This window comes from Equus caballus, chromosome 18 (assembly GCF_041296265.1).
Source record: "Equus caballus isolate H_3958 breed thoroughbred chromosome 18, TB-T2T, whole genome shotgun sequence".
Lineage (NCBI taxonomy): Eukaryota > Metazoa > Chordata > Mammalia > Perissodactyla > Equidae > Equus > Equus caballus.
The window spans coordinates 60,328,707-60,340,931 of NC_091701.1; the positions used below are offsets into that span (position 1 = coordinate 60,328,707).

General features: G+C 35.7%; 1 protein-coding gene across 9 annotated transcripts in view; it reads left to right on the plus strand.

Moving 5' to 3' along the window:
* The window catches only part of ITPRID2 (ITPR interacting domain containing 2), a 104,268-nt gene that overhangs the window by 13,909 nt on the left and 78,134 nt on the right, over positions 1–12,225 (plus strand). For 4 of the 9 annotated variants that reach the window (XR_011428302.1, XM_070241376.1, XM_023622148.2 and 1 more), the window contains exon 2: positions 5,986–6,084. The gene's annotated coding sequence lies outside the window, so the exon portion shown is untranslated. The other 5 variants (XM_070241377.1, XM_070241379.1, XM_023622145.2 and 2 more) reach the window with 4 other exon arrangements.

A 12,225-nucleotide genomic window follows, 5' to 3' on the forward strand; every position in this document is an offset into this window, starting at 1 on the left:
TCATCTTTAAATATCTTGTTATGACAGCACAAAAGAACACAATGAGTTTTGTTTAGAGTGTCAGTCTTCCATCTCTGGGCTAAAAGGATTAGGTCTAAATTGCACATCATTATATAAGATCACAAGAAAATGTTTGCTTCTTTTGTCCTTAAAAGTATTTCATAGTGTTTTATAAAAAGCCAAAAAAATATTAAAGAAATCCATTTTGAGCTTTATAAGCAGTAGATACGCCAGACATTCTATTTTATGTTGGTAGTTATTTAATACACAAAAGTCAGGGACTTTTCAAGTACAATCATTTGTTGGACATGGCAGAGGGTGTGGAGAGGCCATAGAGTTTGATGGTTCAAAGCGGATTGTGGTGTCAGTCAGATCTGGTTTTAGCCTCTCTGATTAATGTGTGACTAGGAAATGTACTTAACATCTCTGTGGCTCATTTTCCTCATTTGTAACATGGAAATAAAAGTATTCACCTTCTAGGGTTGGTTTAAGGATTAAATGAGATAACATATGTAATTTACTTACCAGTGCTTGGCACAGAGTAGATGCACAGTTACCAGTCAGATAAGAGTGAGCATACACTTTGTGTGAGCACACACACACATAATGGGGAGGGGGAGGAAGAAGGAAGGAAAGGGAGAGAGAGAAATTGAGGGATAGAGATTGAGGGAGATAGAAAGAGAGCTTTTGGGAAGGGTATATAGAAAATATTGTTAGAGATGGTATGGATGTGATCGTTGTTAATGTTAACTTATTTGATGAAAGGATTTTGAATTTTGAATTTTGAAGATGTTGGAACAGAACAGGAATGGAATGTCAGGAGGCATATGGAGATTTATGTTACTTTGAGAGAGTCACTTGTCTCCTATACACAGGACAAAGCAGAAAGAAACATTTCCCACCTCCTTCTCAGCATTCTGTTCCCATTTCAATCATACTTTTGCACACACCCCACCCCCGGCACTTGTATGCACCCCATGTCAAAAGTCTGTCCTTTGAACAAGATTCTGCTGTCCACTGAGACAGTTGGAAAGTCACCAGGCCATTACAGTGTCACTGCAAATAACTTAGAGGTATTTTCACGTTAAGGGAGGAAATTCCAGCATGATATACAAATAAAAGTGGACTTTCCTAAGAAGAAAAAGTTGGGAAAAGAGTGAAGGAGAGATTTTGAGGTAGGCAAGGCCTTTCCTCCCTTTTCAAACGAAGTGGTGAGGTTATTCTTTTTTTTTTTTTTTTAAAGATTTTATTCTTCCTTTTTCTCCCCAAAGCCCCCTGGTACATAGTTGTATATTTTTAGTTGTGGGTCCTTCTAGCTATGGCATGTGGGACGCTGCCTCAGTGTGGCTTGGTGAGTGGTGACATGTCCACACCCAGGATCCGAACTGGCAAAACCCTGGCCCGCAGGAGCAGAGTGCGTGAACTAAACCACTCGGCCACAGGGCCAGCCCCTGGTTGTTCCTGTTTTTAATCTTTATATGTTAGACCATTTGGAAGAAACATATTCTGTAATATAATACAGTAATATTGCTATTATTAATTAGAAAAATAATTTCCATTGCTTAAGGTTTATTTCTATAATGGTTTTGTTCAAAAAATAACATTCAGGTTTAGCAATGTATATAAAGAAATAGGGTATCAATGGCCAATTTCTAGGGTTTTTAATACTTTTTCAAAAAAGTAGATTTTTCTTTTACCTTACCACAGTTCTGTTCAAAACAATTCTGTTAACACCCTTCAAATAACCTTTTAAAATATTACTTATGAATCTGTGCACCTCGATAAAATGTTTCCTGTTTTTCATTTCCCCAAGGCTAAAGTGACACAATTATTAGCTTTTGATAGGGTTAAACAATAACTACCCGTACTTACCTTTGTGAAAGAATGGAAAACAAATATACCTTGAAGCATTGTATCAGTTGAAAAGATACTCCTACTTCAGCTCTTTCTTCTTTTTCTTTTTCCTAAAAGAGCACAGAGGAATTTTTTTTAAATCAAATATTTTACATAAACTTTTTCTCTACTTCTAGGGCTGAATACAGTTTGTTCTGTCTCTAAATGTTAACAATATAATACTTTCTAATGGGGAACCCCTTTAATCCTGTGCAGTAGCAGGTACAATGTGCCAGGTAACATTTTAGAGGCTGGGGATATACCAGTAAACAAAACAAGTAAAAATCCCTGCTGCTGAGTTTACAGTCTAGTCGGGGGAGACAGAAAAAGAACGATATGAATAAGTAGATTGTGGTAATAAATGATAAAGAGGAAATTAAGACAGGAAGGGAATAGGGAGTGTCAGTGCAGTTGGGCAGGGGTTGTGGTTTTTAGATAGGGTTGTCAGAGAAGGGCTCTTGAGAAGATGACGTTTAAGGAAAGATGTGAAGGAAGTAGAGGAGGATGCTGTGTTTTAAGCAGCATTTAGCAGGGCAGGTGGAGTCAGCTAAGGGGAGAGTGGTAAGAAATGAGAGGTAAGAGGGGGCCAGTCTGGTAGTCTATTTTAAGAACTTTGGCTTTTATGCCATTACATTAAATGGCATTACAAGTATAAAATAGGAAGCCATTACAGGTATGTCTGTATCTTCTTTTTCTCTCTCAAAATTCATTCTCCACCCTTCTCCATCCTGTTCTCTGGCCTAGGGAAGCTAAGCAGTATTTTCCTACTTTTCCTTATGACCCATTCCATGTCTTCCTTTTGGCCACCTTCCACCTCTTTCAATTATCCAAGTGTTCCGTCCGTCAGAGAAGCAGAGACCCAGCCACCTGTGTTTCTTTGGATTAGTAGTTCTCAACAGTGGCCCTAAACCCACCTGTGTCATGCTAGGAACCCAATAAAATGCAGACTCCTTGGCCGCACTCAAGACACTCAATCAGCATCTCTGGGATTGGGGTCCAAGAAGCTGCATGTTTAACAAGTTTCCCAGGTCAGTTCCTTCTCACTGTGAGGCTTGAAAATTAGAATTCTGGATTATAGGAATGGCACCGTTCTGATGGGCATCCAAGCAGTTTCTTATATTCAAGTTTTTTCTTTGCTCCAAAAATAAGAACTCAGAAATATTCGGTTTGGCTCTAATAAATTTTGACTGACTATAATCTGCTAAATTTTTATTTCTATTTTTATTAAATGCTTATATTTTATTTTGTGAAATATTTCATCATCAAATACAATCCATAAGAATCATTTTGCACGGTCCTCATCAATTTGTATCATCTGAGACTTGATGTCTCATTCACATATTTATAAATTGTGGCAGGATTATATATGACTTCTCTATATTTTTGTACAACAGCACTGATTTTATTTTTATTTAAATGCTAATGTTTCCCATGATGAATCATTTTTCAACACCATACTTGAATTAGAAATAAAGTCAACCAAAAGTTACTAATAAATGCCATATATCACGCTCTGTTTTTGTGCTGCTCAAGTTGGTAGCACTGAACGATGAGGACTTTTTCAGAGTTAGGGAACGGAAATGACTCTGTGACTTAGATTCTTATAGAATTTGTGGTGAGGAATTCACATTTCCTGGGAGCTTATGCAGCACTGCTTTCACATTACACCCAATCTTCTGTGAAGAGAAACACCTTATTGATGTTTTCCAGAGTATTTCTGTTACAATCTCCAGAGTTCAGCACTTTTAAACAAATATTGTCCTTTCAAGTTTTTGCAGATTTCATAGGTTAATTTCCCCTGTGCCAGAATGTGCTATTTCAAGATACTGAGGCAAACAAGGCTGTCAGAAATAAAGAACAAGGGAGGCACGGTCATGTACCAAGAGGATAATAGTAAATATCTACCTGAGTAGTTGAATCCAATCGCTCCGAACAAGGTTGTTTCATTTGGCCTCTTACTAATTTTGAATTTTTTCCTAGCAGAGAGAAGGTGTGTATTTTGATTGAGAGAGCTGCATAATGGATTTGGCCAAGACCTGAGCTTAAACCTGTCTTTTAAGCTGGAGAGGATGAGATGTAGTCTTTATGGCCCACTCTGCCTGGACTGTGTTTACAGTGAATATTCAAAAGCATGCATTTCCTCTCAGATATTAGGATTTGCAGCTGCTGGTTAAAAACAATTCCAAAGGGTTGCCAAAAGCTGAAGCAAATGGTCCATACATTTTAGGAATATAAGAAGAAAGGCTTGTGAATCATTTAATAATGGCATTGCATATAATAAAATGTCATAAGAAAAGATTCTTGCAGAATTTCTGCTTCTCTATGCTTTTGGCTAAATTGTTCAAGCCAATGTATTTAACATGAGTGCATTTTTCAGAAAGATAAAGACACTTTTCAGTTTTTAAAATAATTGTGCATTTTCTTTTTATTAGTAAAAGGGCATACAAAAGTTCTAAATATTAGACATACTCAATGTAAATGAGGATTAATCTATAAAAAAGGGAAAAATAATTTTATGTTTTTATGCTTCAAGAGCCTTTTCTATATTACTTTAAACTTTTATGTAAGGATTATATAGGATTTTGGAAATCCTAAATCTGAAAAGGACCTTGAGTTTAGGAATACTAGTAACAATAATGTGAATGATATAGCTAACCTTTGAGCATTTTCCATCTGCTGGGTACTGCTTTAAGAAGCTTTACATATGTAATCTTAGTCAATCCTCACAACAAGCCTACAAGGTAAATATTATTATATTCATTTGACAGATAAGGGAACTGAGACACAAAATGTTTAACAAATCTGCCTGAAGGCATAGAGCTAGCAAGTGGCAGAGTCAGTACTAAAGCCGAAGGAACACTTATAAAATGATCCCAGCCAGTTCAATCCATGGAAAGTGTACACAGCTGTCGACAGTGTGATTTGAAGGTGCCAGAAGGTCTACCCAAATGCATCACCTTCAACAGTTTACAACACCGCCTCAAATTCCCACCAAGAGAGAAAGTGCTTTGTATGAAGATAATACCTCCAAAAAGCTATATTTTAAAAATATTACCTAAGAAGAACTGCTTGCTAATGATAGCAATACAAGGTAGACACATTTTAGGGAGATTTGGATGAGAAAATGAGAAAAAAGAAAACAAACGACCTCTTGAAGGTAAACACCATAATATAGACTCTTGGACAATCCTGGCAAAGTAGAGGGGTGATGAAGACAAAATTCATCCAACTTGGCTTTGGTTGGATACAGAAATTATCCATCTTAAGCTGTCTTCTCTTTTAGGAGATAGAGCCATAGCATTGAAAATGGTCAAGTTTAACAGCAAAAATTATCTATGTACAATGTTTTCCTCACCACTTGCCTTTTTGAACAGAGGTTCTTAAATAGGGGTCCCACATATGGACCCCCATTGATATATGAAATCTCCAGTATGTATGTGAGAACGCACAGCACCCCAAGAAGATTATCCAAAGATTTCATCAAATCTCATACGTATAAATGAGCCCCCTCAAAACAGTTAAGTTAGCATAAAATCAACCTAGCCCAGCTGCGCTTATATATCACCTAAAATTAGTGCCCGCTGGAGGTGGTCTTTAACAGCTAAGAGAACACACAACTGCTTTGAATTATGCATCCTAATGAGCATAGAGGGCTACATTCAAGCAGATATTTATGAAAGCAAAACATGGTACGCAAAATGACCAAGACTAGGATAACGTTACATATCACTGTGTTTCTGCAACAACAGATGCAACTATTCAGGATTGGAGTTTTAAGTAAACAATACGCCACAAGGAAGTGTGACAGGTATGTCAATAAATGTTCTCAGGAAAAGGTTAGGCAATCGTAATGGGCAAGTAATTAAAAATGCTTTTTAAAATGAACAAACTGATCTCACTTTCTTGGTGAGCTATTACCAGGTTCTTTTGAGTTCTTAAAACATTTTCTTTACTCTGTGTTTAACAACAAACGTGGGCCAATTGCTGTGAGTTAATTGAAAAGGATTGTTTGCTAGTTGCCAAGAAACGGCGCTTTCTTACATTATGCAGGCCATTATGTGCACAGATCAAGCTTCCTGATTTTTCTTTCAGGGTTTAAGAATATAGGCTGCTGTGATTTAGCTGTCCCTTGAGGAGAGGAGCACACATCAAGAAGGCTTTCAGGAGTGTTGTTCCATTTTAATTTACCAGGTAAGATTTGGATTTGAAAGTGTTACCTTCTTCCTAATGCTTAACTTTTCCTAAATCACTTAAAAGCCTTTATGTTGAGTGAATGAGTGGATCTAAAACGATGATTTTACTTGAGATAGTTTCATGTAAATCACGCTAAATTGATTTTCTTCCAGCGGAAGGTTCTAAGGAAAAGAAAAGAGGTAAAGATAATAACAGACATCTGTGAGACTGGCTCTGGCATTTGTTTCTTCTTGATTTCAGAGTAGCAAATACATGTAAACCAAGAAGTTGTGAGTGTGGTTAGCTTTGAAAATATTAAAATTATTGCTATGGAAGCAAATATCATTACTTCTATTTGTTGAAAAGATAAAATCTTGACTCTTTCCAACTGAGAAATGGGCTTTCTAATTAACTTCAAAAGGAAGACTTGCTGATCTTACGTACAGCTTGGTTTCTTGTCTCTCTTAAAAAAAACCAAAACCCCTATATATTTTCATTATCTCTTTGCTGTTAGCTATTTTCTTCATGATTTTGTCTTAAAGAGGAAGATAAAATCAGGGTCCTTATACTCAATGGAGTTTACTAATAGGTGTGATACGAATAAAAAAGTCGCTGTTCTTCCTCAGGAAGGAAAACAGAATTTCTTGACTCAAAGTTAGTTGCTCCCAGGCTCACCAATGCAGTGCTCACTGTGGGTAATATGGGGCAAGTGCTTGAAAAGGATTCTGTGAGTTGAGTTTGTTGGGTCAAATCATCCTCCCACTCTTAAGGAGTTAGTACTTTCACATGTTTAGGTTGAACACTGCAATCCCTTGAACTTACATTTACAACTTACACAATTTACACAGACTATACGTTGAAAACAAGTGTCAAATTTGCAGAGGAACCTAGTTGAGTGTGGTTATTGACCTTTTCTTTCAAAATCATATTTTACCTCCTCTCTTCCATGGCTTTGTGTTTCTTAGGAATATATTTCCTATTTACAAGGAAGATCATCAAAATGGACACAAGTCAGGTCAAATATTTGTTGTCTCATTAGGTAAATTTCCATTTGTTCAGAGTTTGAAGACACCTGAGTATAAACATGACCTGTGTAATATGAAACCTAGTTGATGCTGGAAAGAAATCATTGCAGCATGCCTTTACCTGATAATATGATTTGGGTTTTCAACAAGTGAACCAATACTCTGGTAAGGAAACTATTATGTGGAATAATGTTGATGAGGTGATAGTTGAATATGATATGCAATCCATCCATTTATCTTTAATTTGTCAAACTGGACTCTCCTTTCTTAAATTCCTACACATTTTTTTATTAACTAAAATAATCACAATATCATCAAATTCATAACACCGTATTTTTAATTTACGTAGTAGTAAAATTGAAGCAGCCCATTTAAAGAGATGCATGGTTTGTAGTTATGTATACTTGGTGTGGCTTTTACCATTTTTATTGGAACTGTGCATTTGTTTCCAGGTAAGGTGTAATTAAACAATTCCATTCTAGTTAACATTCCTTTCTTCCCCTTGTCAAAGAGTGCTCTTTACTCTGAAAATATACTTTAGATGTTATTGGTACTATGGTATTTAAAATATCTATGCTGGGGGCGGCCTTCAGTCTCGCAGCGGTTAAGTTCACACATTCCACTTCAGCGGCCTGGGGTTCGCCAGTTCGGATCCCGGGTACCGACAGGGCACCACTTGGCAAGCCATGCTGTGGTAGGTGTCCCACATACAAAGTAGAGGAAGATGGGCATGGATGTTAGCTCAGGGCCAGCCTTCCTCAGCAAAAAGAGGAGGATTGGCAGTAGTTAATTCAGGGCTAATCTTCCTCAAAAAAAAAAAAAAAAATTAAAACAATAAAGTATCTATGCTGGTAATATTTTTGCTTAGTCATTTTAACAATGATTGGAACAAGGCGAGAGGTGAATATGTGGGATGGGTGGAGTGGAGCAAAAGTCAGACTGATACAGTATCTTATAGGTAGATTTCTTCCCATATCTAGCATACTATTTCTTCTTTGTCAGTATGACAGAGTGATTGTGCTAATTAACTATAAAGGAAATATTTAATAGTGTAACAAAAAGTCTGGATTTTATTTCTGAATAGTTTTTTTTTTTTTTGCTGAGGAACATTCTCCCTGAGCTACCATCTGTTGCCCATCTTCCTCTATTTTATGTGGGATGCCACAACAGCATGGCTTGACGAGCAGTGCTAGGTCTGTGCCTGGGATCCAGGCCTGCAGACCCCAGGGCCACCAAAGCAGAGCTCGAAAACTTAACCACTATACCACCAGGCTGGCCCCAATTTTATGATACAACTCGTAAACATCATTTCAAAGATTTCTAAAAACATTATTGTACCTTTGATTGCTAATTTTCCCATACTCTCTTGACATGACATTTACCTAACTTTAGGAATTTAAAATAATATATAAAGTAATAAAGTGCTTTCTCACTTTCTTTTTACTGGAAAATGGTCTCTTTATGATATTAGAAGATTATTTTCCTAAATAGAGAAGATATACACAAAATATTTTAGTAATTTTAATTGTCCTATTGTTTATACACAATCAGCACAAAACTTCATCTTGCTCTGATAAACCACGATAAACAATCCTTTCCTTTGTCCTAAAAATTTTTGTTAAACTGGAATTTTTAACTCCTCAACTGCAATGATAGGATTTTGGAGTCACTCTTATAAATTCTTTTTTCCATGTTTGCTTCTAAGTATTTCTAAAACATGAGAATGCTGTTTCTCTTCTCTTGCTTCCTTTTGAGCAATTGTTCTCAATTTGACAAAGTCTGAAGACATTTTTTGGTTACTACAACGAGGGGGTGGGGTACTCCTGGCATCTGATGGGTAGAGGACAGGGATGCTGCTAAACATGCTACAATGCACAGGACACTCCCCACAACAAAGAAGTATCATATTCCAAATGTCAATAATGCTGAGATTGAGAAACCCTGCTTTACAGGTCTCACATGCCTTATCATGGCTAAATTCCTGATTATGGTTAGAATTTTTGTTTTCACAATATCTTGAAATTTCATGTGTAAATAAAAGGAATCTTCATTCACTGAGGAATATTCATCCTGAGCTAACATCTGTTGCCAATCTTCCTCTTTTCTTTGCTTGAGGAAGATTTGCCCTTCATTCCTTTTATTTATATTAGCCTATAGGATCACACCTAATTTTTAATTAAACTCTCTGGAATCTGCCTATATAAAGTCTGGGAATCACGATCTGACTGGATTCGCCAGTTTTCCCTTCCTTGATTATCACCAGTACCAAAATGACAATGGTCACATTATCTTTAAGCTCATGTCACGTCCATATTACTAAATAGTGCTTTGTCCGAACGACTTGTAGAATATTTCCTTCATTGATTCTACCTGTGGATAAAGAAGGACTCATTAAGGCAAGACAACAGTATCATCTGTTTCATTGCTGTGCTCCTGATTTTATGTCCAAAGTCACTCTTCAATAATCATTGACTCATTCTATAGATATTTATCAAGCACCTAACATGTTTCAGAAACTGTTTTATGTTGGAAATTCAGCAGTAAGACAAAAACCCTACTTTTGTAGTGATTACATTCTAGTAAAAATCAGAAGATCCAAAATCCCCTTTTCCTTCAACCATTTTTTATCCTGCTCTGTTACATGTGCAAAACAAAGCAAAACAGCAAGAACCGCATCTGGTGCATTATAAATAGTTGCAAAAGTTTGCTCATACTTTTTTTCTTCATGTAACCCCTCTGTTTCTTGGGGACTACCAAGAACGTTTTCATTAATTTCTGGCAGATGTCTCTATTTTCAACTTGCTTGGTGTGCATTCTAGAGAAGACTGATTTTGAAGTAAATTTTGAAGGAAGGGAAGTAGAATATTTGATGAGTTGAAATAATGTTAGTAAGAAAAGTGAATCTGGCATTTGGGGAAAAAAGACATAAAAGTAAAGATGGAAAATTGTGAGAGGAAAGAGGCCAGTCGTGCCTGAAATTTATTTTATTTGCTACGCCAAGAAAAAAGGGAAAAGGAAAGAAAAAAAGAAGAAAAGAAAAAGAGCAGTAATATATCTTTCCAGCATAACTGTACTCAGAGAAATTCTTTTCCTCTGGTAGATATCTCTGTCTCTGGTGAATTCTTTAGACTTCCTTGTCTATTTTTTAGTTTATGCCTCAATAGCCATTGATGAGGTTATTGGTTTCTTCTTTAGATAGGTGATGAGAAGCATAGATGAAGTAAAGTATTATAATTTTAATATTCTGATCTTGATATTTCTTTTGACTTTACCTTGTAGTTTCTTTCCTTCCCTAATGCTTGCTTTCTTCATATATGCAGGAGTTCAATGTTCTAATATGTTAAAATGTGAAAAAGAAGCATTTGATGCTCTAAAATTCTCAGACCTTGTAAACCTATCAGTTTTAAGTAATCATTACCTTATTAAGATTGCATTTACCAAAAGCTATGATTCCCATCTTCCTCTTCTCTTCCATTTAAAAATAAATTGCAATCTTACCCAACTAGGGCGTTATTGGTATAAAAATTCCAAAGAAACAAACTTGGCTACAAAAAATGTTTAAAAATTATATGAGTATGTTTTCTAGAGTTTACTGAAAATGAGAGAAATTCTAATACTATGGCTTACTACTGGTTTTCTAGTGATGAATTTGAAAAAAATTAATTATATCTTAAAAGTCTTAGTAGTACTGACAAATTGCAGTGAAATTGCCTTTGTTGTGTGAGCAAAACAAAGAAGAGTCTTTTCTTTGTTCAAGTCCAGGCTTTGCCATCCATTAGTGCTCTGAATGCAGGCAAGTTACTGAATCTCCAAGAACCTAGATTGCCTCAACCGTGTACTGGGTAAAAATACTTAATGCATAGTGTCATTATGGAAACTAAATGAAATAATACAGTTTAGTACTTGTCACAGAGAAATTATGTGCAATACGATGTTTCCCGTTCTTTATAACTTCAGTCCTAGACTATAATTCATTTCATAGAAAAGATTCTAAAGGAACCTTAAAGATCATCTCAGTGTCACATATCTGATGCCAAATTGTTTATGTAATGTTGCCCTGGTCACTAGCCTACACTTTAAGCTCTAAAAAACGTGTTAATTCCTAGGGCAACAGACATTTATAAATATTATGTTGAAACATATGAAATTGCCACTTTTATAGGTCAAACAGTCCAATATTGGCAAATTTCATATGATTCAACCTAACATATATAACATAAAAAACAAATCTTATTTCCTGAAACATAACTTTATATGATAAAAGTCTGAGATAACTTGATAATGCTAAAATGGAAATGTAGTTCTATTAGCTGTTTAAAAAATACATTTTACAAACACTGCTAGAAAAATAATATAGTCATTAAGAGCCTTGAGCAAGGGTCCACAAGCTAGTCTGTGCGCCAGATCTAGCCTATCATGTGTTTTTGTACAGCCCATCAGGTAAGAATTGTGTTTACATTTTTAGAGTTGAAAAACAATCAAAAGAAGGATAATACTTTGTGACACACAAAAATTATATGAAATTCAAATTTCAGTGTCCATAAATAAAGTTTTTTGGAACAAACCATCCTCACTCATTTGCATATTGTCTTAGGGTGCTTTTCTTCTGAAAAGACAGAGTTGAGTAGTTGCAACATAGACTTTATTGCTTGTAAAGATTAAAACACTCATTATCCGGCTCCTTTGAGAAGAGATTTGACAACCCCTGTTCTAGAGTCAAATTGCTTACATTTGAATGCCAGTGCCACTACTTCTTGAGTCTGTCATTTAGTAAGTTCCTTAACTTTTGTGAGCCTTAGTTTACGTATTTTAAAATAGGCATACTATTAGTACTTGCCTCATAGGATAATTATGAATGCCTAGTATAACATAAGTGTGCTATAAATGTTACTGTAATTATTAATATTCTCCCAGGGTGCCATTGTAAATGATTGGGGACAATCTATACAAGCTTGAAAAGCTCAGATGGGTGACAATTGTTGCATCATCATATCACAATAAAACAACAGTCGTCATCCTTCTGTGGACTTAGTAAAATGTGACCACTTGCTCATATAAATGATTTTAATATTTACATTTCACTCATACCACATGGACCATTTCAAGTTAAAAGTATTTAAGTTTCTAAATTTGC